This window comes from Neovison vison, chromosome 3 (genome assembly GCF_020171115.1).
Source record: "Neovison vison isolate M4711 chromosome 3, ASM_NN_V1, whole genome shotgun sequence".
Lineage (NCBI taxonomy): Eukaryota > Metazoa > Chordata > Mammalia > Carnivora > Mustelidae > Neogale > Neogale vison.
Genome location: NC_058093.1, coordinates 197,748,253 through 197,760,277, shown reverse-complemented (window position 1 = coordinate 197,760,277; position 12,025 = coordinate 197,748,253). Strand labels below are relative to the sequence as shown.

Genomic DNA, 12,025 nt, shown 5'->3' with positions numbered 1-12,025 from the left:
GCCTAACGACTGAGCCACCCAGGCGCCCTAGAGTGTACAACTTTTTTTTTTTTTTAAGATTTTATTTACATATTTTACAGAGAGAGAGATCACAAGTAGGCAGAAAGGCAGGCAGAGAGAGAGAGGCGGAAGCAGGCTCCCCACTGAGCAGAGAGCCGGATGCAGAGCTCGATCCCAGGACCCTGGGATCATGACCTGAGCCAAAGGCAGAGGCTTTAACCCGCTGAGCCATCCAGGCATCCCTTGAGTGTTCAACTCTTTGATCTCCGAGTTGTGAGTTTGAGCCCCATGTTGGGTGTGGAGATTTCTTAAAAAAAAAAATCTTTTTTTTTTTTTTAAGATTTTATTTATTTATTTGAGAGAGAGAGACAGTGAGAGAGAGCATGAGCAAGGAGAAGGTCAGAGAGCGAAGCAGACTCCCCATGGAGCTGGGAGCCTGATGTGGGACTCGGTCCCCGGGACTCCAGGATCACGACCTGAGCTGAAGGCAGTCGTCCAACCAACTGAGCCACCCAGGCGTCCCAAAAAAGGATAATCTTAAATAGTGATTAATGCTATGAGTAAAATGAAAATGGGGGAATTTTATGGAACGTGAGTGGGGAGAGGGTTGCTTTTGTAGATTTGATGAAGTCAGAGAAATCCTCTTTCGTTGGTGGCTTTAAGTTATACCCTAAATGAATATGACCCAAGGGAAAAGGTACTTCTGGGGAAAGGGAATAGCATGTGTGAATGTCTGGAGGCGGGAATGAGCTTAGTGTGCTTGGGAAAGAAAAAGACACCCAGTTTGACTGGAATTGAGCACATGGTGGGGAGAATGGAAGGAATCAGGCTGTTGACGGAGGCTGCTGCTAGATCTCAGAGGCCCTTGAAGGCTGGGATGGCCTCTCACCTCCAAACCCAGTTTTCCCTATCCTGTTCCGCAACGCTGGGGCTGCAAACCATATTGCTCCTTTGTCAGCTAGGGTTAGGTTTTGTCACCAGGAGAGGATCCGGGGAATCTGGAAGGCAGGGGGAGGGAACAGGGAGTTACTCATGCCTGTTTGCTTGCAGTTCTCATCATGGTCACCTAAGTAATGACAATGCTGCTTCTCACGGTGGCATTTCGTTCAGCCTCCAGATTCTTACAGGCTCTTCTGATTCTTCTAGCTCTACTCTCCCTAGCTTGTTCTCCATCAAGGTGGGAGCTACTTCCTGTGGTTCACTTACCTTAGTGTTCCCACCACCTCTTTCATGAATTTCCTGTTTTCCCAGACCCTGACCCTCCACGAAAGTCATGGTAAGGACTCAGACTTTTATTCCAAGTCTAATGGGAAGTCACTGAATGGTTTTAAGCCAAGGATAGATGATGGTGAATCTATCAGTTCAGATGGTGAATCTGAACAGTTAATCACTGCAAATAGTTACATAAATTACAATCATCTATTTTGAGGCTTCGAATCTTGGAATAATGTCACATGTTTCTGGAATGTTTGCTTAATGGTCCCCACTTTCCTAAGACGGCTACATCATGTGGGTGAAATCACACCAGTGCTAAGATTACTTTCCTTACTCTAGTGTTATTTTTGCATTCGTATTTCCTCCAGGCTTTTGCTATTGTTAAATATTTCATGTTAGCATCAGTTCTTGTAAGGTTCTATCAAATGGGGCATGTGTGTCCTAAAATTCCTTAGCTGGTGGCCAATGTGATCTACTAAATCCATCTCACTCTTCTGTGAAACACATAATATACAAACACACGTATGTATTTTTTCTATTGTATGTATGTGTGTATCTATATATACATATAAATATATATATAAGCATGGGTGGCTACACATATATAAATATATAAATCTTCCCTCTCTATATACATATATACATATATTAATGTGTAATATGTACGTATAATGTATGTACTATAATTGGAACTCAAGCAAGTGACAGTAAAACAATACTCTCTACCTGAGAGGCTCAGTGTTAGGGTTAAATGAGAGAATGAATATAAAGCATATGGAGATGTAGGAGTTGGGAGATGGTAGCCATTTAGCAGTGACTAAAATAAAGTTACAAAATTGCATCTTAGGGAATTGCTGTAATTTGGGCTATTAACACTTTCTTCTCTATCCCCATTCTTTTCTTGGTGTCCTCAGAGGGAAGCCAAAACTTGTCTGTTAAGTTAGCATCTTAAGAGAGGACTCTGTGGTCAGGCCCCTTGTGATTGAGCATGGAGAGACTACACAAAAATGATGTGGAAAGCATAAACTTTGGTATCAGATGATACAGAACCAATACCTTCTTTCCTTGAGTCTTTTTTCTCATCTGTTAAGTGCGTGTGTCTTTTTTCCATCCCACACTTTTTTTTAAAAGATTTTATTTATTTATTTGAGAGAGAGAGAACACAAGCAGGGAGAAAGGGCAGAGGGTGAGGGAGAAGCAGGTCCCCTACTGAGCAGGGAGCCCAACATGGGGCTGGATCCCAGGACCCTAAGATCAGTACCTGAGCCAAAGGCAGATGCCTAATTGACTGAGCCACCCAGGTGCCAACCCCCTTTTTTTTAAAGTGGGCTCCATGGCCAGCGTTGGAGCCCAACATGGTGCTTGAACTCATGACCCTGAGCTCTAGACCTGAGCTGAAATCAAGACTCAGCTGCTTGGGCACCTGGGTGGCTCAGTGGGTTGAATCTCTACCTTTGGCTCGGGTCATGATCTCAGGGTCCTTGGATCAAGCCCTGCTCAGGAATCTCTGCACAGCAGGGAGCCTGCTTCCTCCTCTCCCTCTCCACCTACTTGTGATCTTTCTCTGTGAAATAAATAAATAAAATCTTTTTTTAAAAAAAGGTAATATAAACCAGTTCTTCAGTTGATTGGGAGTTCTTTAGAGGCTATCATTTTATTGAAAAAGCAAATGGAGAATGTATGTATCGATCGGTAAGGGTGTTTGTTTGAAAAGTCAGCTTAAAGATGGTTTAAGAGCACAGATCAAACTGTTCAATTTACAATGTGATTTTTAAATTGTTTTCTGCATGGCCTTTACTTCTGTTTTTTTAAGATTTTATTTATTTATTTGATGGATAGAAATCTCAAGTAGGCAGAGAGGCAGGCGGGGGGTGGGGGAAACAGGATCCCTGCTGAGCAGAGCGCCCGATGCGGGGCTCGATCCCAGGACCCTGGGATCATGACCCGAGCCGAAGGCAGAGGCTTAACCCACTGAGCCACCCAGGTGCCCCTTATTCTGTTTTTGTTTTGTTTTTTAAAAAACAGACCAATTTGTGCATTTGAAGGGGTGAAGAGACATCATTTTCTTTCTGAGAGATGTACGTAATGGTTGGAATAGTTTCCTAGGGCTGCTGTAATGGAGCACCCCAAACTGAGTGGCTTAAACAACAAAACGTCATTGCCTCAGAGTTCTAGAGGCTGGACGTCCAAATCCCAAAGTGTGGGCAGGGCTGGCTCCCCTGGAGGGCTGTCAGGAAGAGTCTGTTCCCATGACTCTCCCCTAGTTTCTGGTGGTATGCTGACAAACTTAGGTGTTTCTTGGCTTGTAGAAGCATCACCCTGACTTCTGCCTTCATCTCCACATGGCATCCTTCCTGTCTCCATGTGTTTCCTAATTTCCCTTCTATAAGGACACGGTCACGTTTGATTAGTGGTCATACTCATGATTTCATGTTAACTTGATTTGATCTGTAAAGACCCTGTATCCAAGGTCACATTCTAAGGTACTGGGGGGCTAGAACTGACATATGAGGGGCGCCTGGCTGGATCAGTCGGTTAGGCGTCTGCCTTCAGCTCAGGTCATGATCCCATGGTCCTGGGATGGAGCCCCACTTGGGGCTCTCTGCTCAGTGGGAAGTCTGCTTTTTTCTCTCCCTCTGCCCCTCCTCTCCACTCCTACACACACTTGCTCTCTAATAAATAAATAAAATCTTTAAAAAAAGTAAAAAAGTATGATTTTCAGTTAATCCACAGGGTGAAAACTTTAAAGAGAACCCCTCCTCCTCAATCCCATTCTCCCGTCCCATCACTATTCTATGCGCATGCCACTATAATACCTTAGAGAAGGTAGAGACAGGTTATAGCAATGATCCAAACAAATAATAACTAAACACTTTTTGTGTGTGAAGAGTTGCCAGAAAGTTCTAAAAATCCGTATTAAGAAACAGGTCATGATTCTTGCATACCTGATGTGTTTAAAGGCAAGAAACTCCTCAACCCTTGTTGCTTGGGCCTGAGGGCCTATGCCTGAAGTCTTTGCTTTCATCTCTCTGCCATTCTTCCATTCTGTTTTCCCTTTCCTACAGAGATACTCTGTGGAGATTAAAAATGTCCACACTCGTGTCGCCTGGGTGGCTCAGTGGGTTAAAGCCTCTGCCTTCGGCTCCGGTCATGATCCCAGGGTCCTGGGATCGAGCCCCGCATCGGGCTCTCTGCTCTGCAGGGAACCTGCTTCCCTTCCTCTCTCTCTGCCTGCCTCTCTGCCTGCTTGTGATCTCTGTCTGTCAAACAAATAAAATCTTAAAAAAAAAAAAATGTCCACACTCTCCTGGGACAGTTTGAGTCCCTATCAGTCTGTACTCTAAAAAGTCTGATAATGAGGCCAGTGAAAACTTTTAAAAAATTAGTATAAATATATGTTTCAACATTGCAACTTCTCCATTTTTAATTAGTATCTCTTTGGTCAAGATTGTTTTAGATTGCAAGTTAAAGAAACCCAGCCCAACCTGGCTCAAGGAAACGAAGATGTCTCTTATCGCTCCTAACAGAAAAGTTCAAGGGTAGGGGTAACCTCAGGACTGTTGGTATCTAGTGAGTCAAAGAATGTCATTTGGATTTAGTCTCTCCTTCCCCTTCATTATCCACTTCTTTGCTCTACTACTTTCTAGGTCGGCCTCACAGAGCGGTCTCCCATTCCACAAGGCCTCTGTCCCCACTTCCCTTGTTGCTCTTAGCAACACCAGTGATGAGGCAGTCTTTTTTTTTTTTTTTAAAGATTTTATTTATTTATTTGACAGAGAGAGATCACAAGTAGGCAGAGAGGCAGGCAGAGAGAGAGGAGGAAGCAGGCTCCCTGCTGAGCAGAGAGCCTGATGCGGGCCTCGATCCCAGGACCCTGAGATCATGACCTGAGCCGAAGGCAGCGGCTTAACCCACTGAGCCACCCAGGCGCCCTGAGGCAGTCTTTTTCCTACTACTTTCAGTTGATATCTTATAGGGGTTGAACTCGTGACCCCAAGATCCAGAGTCACATGCTCTACTGACTGAGCCAGCCAGGCACCTTTTTCTCCTGCTACTTTCAATATAAAGTTCTGAAACTGTAACTCATTGGCTTGGCACTGAATCTATCGATGGGGCCCGGATGTGCATCCGGCATTCCAACTCGGCAGACCTGAATGAAATGCTCCACCCTGGGGACTGTGTATGGGAGATGATTAGTGCTTTCCAAACCACATGGACTTTGAGAGCGAGAGATCAAATTAAGGTGCCACTATCTGAAGAAGGAGACATGGATTTTGAGTAGTCAAAAACATGTTCCAGAGCACATTAGATTTTTAGAATAGTGATGCTATAATGATAGATACAGGACATTAATGCATTTGTCCAAACCCATACATCATACACCACCAAGAGTGAACCTTAAGGCAAAACTCTGGACTTTGGGTGATGATAATGTATCAACGTGGGTCTAGAACAACTGTAACAAATGTAGCATTCCCGTGGGGGATACTGATAATCGGGGGGGGGGGTGTGCATGTGTGGGAGTTGGGGGTATATGGGAAGTCTCGTACCTGCCCCTTAATTTTTTTTTTAAAGATTTTATTTATTTGTCAGAGAAAAAGAGAGTGTGCACAAGCAGGCAGAGTAGCAGGCAGAAGCAGAGAGAGAAGCAGGCTCCCCACTGAGCAAGGAGCCCGATGCGGGGCTCCATCCCAGGATCATGATCATGATCTGAGCTGGAGGTAGTGCCTTAACTGACTGGGCCACCCAGGCGTCCAACCTGCCCCTTAAATTTGCTATGAATATAAAACGGCTAAAAAAAAATAATAATAAAAGTAGTAGTCTCGGAAAAGGAAAAAAAAAAAAAACAAAAAACTCTGTCCACTATGATGTCTGCCATTGTGAGAAATCCAGTAGATGGTCTGGTCACATTCTGGTGCTGTCTGCTGCATTAGACATGGCGGGCCACTTAGTCCTTGAAACTCTACTTCCTTGGCATCCATGATATCAGACTGACCTTTATCAGGCTCACTGAGTGCTCACCTCTTAGATATACAACCTTATGGTCCTGCCCTTGGCCCCCTGCTTTTCTCTCTGCATTCTAATTTTGTTCTCTCATGTTTTAATCCCTGTCTAGATCCTCAAGCAGTAGACTCCCAACGGCTTGCTAGACATCTCTACTTGGATGTCCCATTGGCCCCATAAAATTTCTCATGATAGATTTACTTTCACGGCCTCTAACGGACGTCTGGGTGGCTCAGTCGTTAAGCGGCTGCCTTCAGCACAGGTCATGATCCTAGGGTCCTGGGATCGAGCCCCACATCGGGCTCCCTGCTTAGCGGGAAGCCTGCTTCTCCCTCTCCCCTCTGCTTGTGTTCCTTCTCTCGCTGTCTCTCTCTCTAATAAGTAAATAAAATCTTAAAAGAAAAAAAAAAAAAGAACAATGCCTCTCAACCATTCATACTTTTTTTTTTTTTTTTTAAAGTAGGCTCCATGCTCAGTGTGGAGCCCAGCATGGGGTTTGAACTCCTGAGATCAAGACCTAAGATGAGATCAAGAGTCAGACACTTAACTGAGCCACCCAGGAGCCCCTACTCTTTTTTTTTTTTTTTCTTACTTAAAGATCATTTTATTTTTAAGGATTCTCTATATCCAACATGGGGCTTGAACTCCCAACTCCAAGATCAGGAATTGCGTGCTCTACTGACCTGAGCCAGCCAGGTGCACCCCCTCCATTCACACTCTTGTGTTGTCTTTCCCTGAGTCTTGTGCGGCCTTGTTAATTGAAGGAATGTGGTAGAAACATCACTGTGTCAGTTGCAAGGCTAAAATTCAAGAGAGGTTAGAAGCTTCTGCTTTTGGGTTCTTGGGACCCTAAAGCCACCAGGTAAGAACCATGAGGCAACTCGACAGGCCACATGGAGAGAGAGAAATACAGCTGTCCCAGCATCCAAGCTGAGCACACACAGTTATAGTCACACAAGTGACTCTTAGCAAGACCAGCAGAACTGTCCAGCTGAGCCCAGTCCAGCTTACAGAATCATGAGAAGTAACAAAATGGTGGTTGTGTTAAAAGTGATCAGGTTTGGGGGTTGTTTATCACATACCAATAGATAAACAAAACTTTCCACATTACCTAAAGCTAAACTCATTGTCTTCCTCTTCACATCTGTTTGCCTTCCTAAAGTCACAGTTTCAGGTATAGCACTATTACCTACGTAAGTATCCAAGGGAGAAACTGAGGCTTCATTTAAGACTCCTCCCTCCCCACCAGCCACTACACGTTGCTGGCTTTTCCTCCTAAATATTTCTTGAACCTGGCCCTCTTCTTTTGCTCGACAATTTTGCTCCATTTCGGTTTCTGTTCTTATCTTCTTTTAATCTGTCTTTTCCTCAGACCTGCAGTCCAGTTCTTAGATCCATCTGCTACACCGCTTCCAGAGTGATCCTTCTAGAATGCACATCCAACCAGAGCAGCTCTGTGCATAGCAGGCTTCTGAGTTCCCTGGAGCCTAGAGAATAAAGTCCAAACTCAGTTACAAAAGGCTCTTTGAGAATGGCCTTCATCTATTTTTATAATCCTACTGATAATTCCTTGTTACTTGCTATGTCAATCAAAGTTCACACAGGAGGCAGAAACTACACCCGGTTTTGAGCACAGATAAATTAATGTAAGGGGACGCCTGGGTGGCTCAAGCATCCAACTCTTGATTTTGTTTTCGGTTGTGATCTCAGGGTCATGAGATGGAGCCTCATGTTGGGCTCTGTGCTCAGTGGGGAATCTGATCGAGATGCTCTCTCTCTCTCCTTCTGCTGCCCCCTCCAAATAAATAAATGAAACATTTGAAAAAATTGTCAAGTAGGTCTAAACTGATTAACTAGGTAACTTGAAAGAGTGAAAAGAGAACTTCAAAGCATCACAGAGGTAGCAAGTGCAGGAACTTCTCTCACCACGCAGCCCGAGGGGACAAAGGAAAGGGGTTGGTGTCACTAAGAAACGTAACAGACGAGCCCCATGTTGCTGAAACCTCAACTCCAAGCCAGGGGCTATGCTTAGCTGGCGCTCGTGTCTCTGACCTTACAGGATAACCCTGAGGAGGTTCCTGCTGGTCCTCCTGTCTGAGTGGAGGGTTTGATTAGGCTAGCTCTGCAGGAGAAGCAAGGAGAGCTGCTGCCGGGGTGAAGACACATTGCTGGGATGACGTTCACGGCAAACTTCCTCATCCTCCAGCCTTGTCGTCTCCCTCCAGCACTCCTTATTCCAGAAGCAAATGCTGAAACAGCCGGCAAAGCAGAAATGTAGTTTTGCAGAGTGTGGAAGCTTGGGTTTGGAGCCAAGAGACAATGTTTTTATTATTATTATTATTTTATTTATTTGAGAAAGAGAGAGAGAGAGCAAGTGCACACGCAGAAGAGAGAAGGAGGTCAGAGGGAGAAGCGGACTCCCCGAGGAGCTGGAAGCCTGATGCGGGACTTGGGGATTATGACCTGAGCCGAAGGCAGACGCTTCACCAACTGAGCCACCCAAGCACCTCAAGAGACAATGTCTTAATAGTCAATGCCCTTGCCGAGTTACTGTCCCCACTTGCTTGGCTCCCACCTGTTTCAGGACATTTGCATAGGCTGTTTCTTCTCCTTGAGAGGCAGTTCCCTCTTCTCTTTGCCTACGTAATACCTACTTTTCAAATCTCTGCCCAGTTATCACTTCCTCAAAGAAATCTTTTTTGAATTCCCTAATGAGGTCAAATTCCTCTGTAATAGGCTGTTAGCTTCTTTGCAGCAATGTCACAGTTACAAGTTTACATTTTTTAAAGATTTTACTTATCTGAGAGAGAGAACATGAGCAGGGGGAAGGGCAGAGGGAGAGGGAGAAGCAGGCCCCCTGAGGAGCAGGGAGCCCTATGTGGGGCTCAATGCCAGGACCGAGATCATAATCTGAGCTGAAGGTAGACGCTTAACAGACTGAGCCACCCAGGCACCCCTACAAGTTTACAGTTTGTGTAATTTTTGGATTGAGGCCCACTAGACTGGAAGGACATTACGGGCAAGGACAGTTCCTGTCTCTCCCTTCATTTGATTTTCTTAAACTTGTGCCCCTCATCCCTAACATAGTACCTGGTGCATAGCAAAGGCTCTATAAATACTTGTTGAATGGAGTGTGAAGGGCAGCTGTAACAGCCAATTCGATGTTTAACCGGGAATTGTTATTTACTTATTTATTTTATTGGAATCTTCTGCTTCCAATAGCATCTCTGGTCTGGGTGTACTCAGTAAGTCTTCCTCCTGCTTCTGATTCCTTGTAGTTTGATTCCCATCACCTGATAACAACTACTACTCCTGTTGCCTTTCTGAGATATGTGTACACACAATCTATGTGTGTACATGCACAAAATATGTTACTACCAGTTCTCATAGACAGAAGCGCTTCATTCTCTTGAACATCTGTTTCACTGTAGCAAAGTACCATAGCTTAGTTAACCAGTCCTTTCTTCAAAGACATTTAGGTTGTTTCCCATCTTTTGATTCTACAAATGATCCTGCAAGGAATAACCTTGTACATGACATTAGCTTGCATATACACAGTTATACTGCATGTATCTCCCAAAACACCATCTTTTCCTTGGGTCCCAAATAAGGAGATTATGCAGAGATGGAAGCAAAGATCTAGCCTGGATGCTGGGAAAGTAGCTCGGAGGGTGGGAGTTTTTACGTCAGACCTACACTGTTCGAATCTGGTACCTACGTAGTCCCAGCATGCAGAGAGAGTTTGAGAGTCCGTTCGAAAATGAACCGTACCAACCAATCTTGAAAGACACTAATGCATGAACTACAATGTTTTAAAAAAAGCCTTTTTCCTTCTGCATCCTTCCTTAGTTCCTTCTCCTCCCATAATGGACAGATTTGTAATAGCTTGTTTGATGACAATAGACCAGAAAGTGGTCTAGTGGCTAGCAGTGAGCAAGACAGATGAAGGCACTGTTCTTATGGAACTAATTTTATCATTTTTTCTTTTACCAGGTTTTTTTGGTATGTAAGGATGAAATGAGACAATGGAAGTAAAGTGATTAGTCGGCAACTTAAAATGTTCATTTATGTGTACATATATACTTAATACATACTTATGTATACAGAGGCCGAGTTGGAAGGTTCATAATCTTCTTAACACGACTATTTTTTTTTCCTCCCCGTTTTCCCTCTTGAAGAGCTCACACCTTCAACTCCAAGTGTTTCTTTCAGCTCAAGGCCAGTGGGACGCGCCACCAGTAGGGGGCAAGAATCACCCAAGCGTGCCTATTACCTAAGCAACGGAGTCAAACAGCATTCAGAATGACTTTACAAAAGGGTTACCCAGAAGTTAATTCGTTTATTCTGTTAGGTCATTTAAGAAGAAGAAGAAAAGGAAAATGGAGGAGGAGGTGGAGAAATTAGGGAAGCCAAAGATGGTAGCGACAGACCTACTCTGCAGCAATCATTAATTGAGAGCAATAGTTCGTTCAGAAAAAAAGCAGTGGGGCTGACTCTGGTCACACCCCTTAGAGTACGATAATGGCAGTGGCCCAGCAGAGGGGCTCCGAGTTATACTGCGGTTTTATATCCAATAAAGTGCTTTCAGCAAGCCTAACAAACAATGAATACGCGAATTTTTTTTTTTCTAGGACTATGTAATGAAGAGCTTTCCAAAGCAACACAGACGCCACTAGGTAACTTCCTGGGCCGGAGACACAGCAAAAAGGTTTTTCAAAATAGCTTTGGGCCCCTCCTAGCCCGACTTTGAAAGCAGGTGTAGGACGCATGCGCCCGAACCACCGGCTGACCTCCTCGTGGCAACTCAGAGAGCAGACCTTCCTCCCGACAGCCCGCGGGGCAGAAAGGGAGGGGGAACGGAATTATCGCGAGGTCTTTCGAGCCCCGGCGGAAGCAGTAGACACGTGACTCTTCTAGGAGGCCTTCGCCTTCCCCCCTCCCCCTTCTCGGAAACCCGGCCCCCTCACCCCTCGCCCACCCCGGAGCCGCGGTAATGGACCGTTTGGGTTCCGGAATTCTCTTGGATCCAACCACTGGTACCGGGTCGGCTGGAGCAGGCGGAGTCCGTGCTTGGCAGCGAAGGCAGGGGGCGGTCAAGATGGGGGGGGGGAATCATCTTCCTTCACCTAGGAGGGAGGCGGGGCGGAGGGGGGCGCTGGGGAGCGGGGTGGGGGGGAGGAGGAGGAGGAAGGAAGTCACGTGGGGACGTGCGGCGCGCGCTGCGTGCGCGCGGCGCCTCATCCGTCGCCCCACCCCCTCCCCTCCGGCGGGGCGGGGGGGCTGGGGGGAGGGGCGTCAAGATGGCGGCGGGGAGGTAGGCAGAGCCGGACGCCGCTGCTGCCGCCGCCGCCGCCGCCTCCGCTCCAGTCTCCTCTAGTCCTTCAAGCTCTCGCCACCCGGTAGGAGCTCTTCCGGCATCGGATCCCGCGGGGAAAGTAAGTCCTTCTCTACCCCTCTTCTGCTTCCACACTCCTCCTCCCGGACAGCCAGCCTCCCACTCCCACCACCCTCAGGGGGCCGTGTGGGGCCGGGCTGGGGGGGGCAGCCACCTCACCCCGACTTGGGGCCTCCCCCGCCCATCGCCGCCCCCTCAGCTGCGCGTCCCAGGGTTCTCGGGGGCAAGGTCCCGGCGCCGGCCCCGCCGCGCTCGCTTCCTCCGCCCGTCAGCGCCGGGCCCTGCGCTCGCTGCGCGTGGGGGCTCTCGGGCCTCGGGGGCCCCCGCTGTCCCGGGCCAGAGGCACCCAGTTTGGTCGCGGAGGCAGGATCTGCGGGCACCGGCTTCGGCTCCACTTGGGTCGCCCTCCTT

The 12,025-nt window shown here is 46.7% G+C and overlaps 1 protein-coding gene and 1 long non-coding RNA gene across 3 annotated transcripts in view; one reads left to right on the top strand and one right to left on the bottom strand.

Annotated features, from left to right (window-relative positions):
• Nucleotides 1-6,802: 6,802 nt before the first annotated feature.
• LOC122901979 lies at nt 6,803-11,332 on the bottom strand. The gene is made up of 3 exons (XR_006383719.1): nt 11,219-11,332; nt 10,314-10,492; nt 6,803-7,706 (listed from the first exon to the last, which is right to left on the bottom strand). It is a non-coding gene; the product is annotated as an uncharacterized LOC122901979 (long non-coding RNA).
• A 171-nt stretch (nt 11,333-11,503) lies between these two features.
• Nucleotides 11,504-12,025, top strand: part of SBNO1 (strawberry notch homolog 1) — a 54,431-nt gene continuing 53,909 nt past the window's right edge. For both annotated transcript variants that reach the window (XM_044243493.1, XM_044243491.1), the window contains exon 1: nt 11,504-11,654. The gene's annotated coding sequence lies outside the window, so the exon portion shown is untranslated. The remainder of the gene's footprint in view (nt 11,655-12,025) is intronic.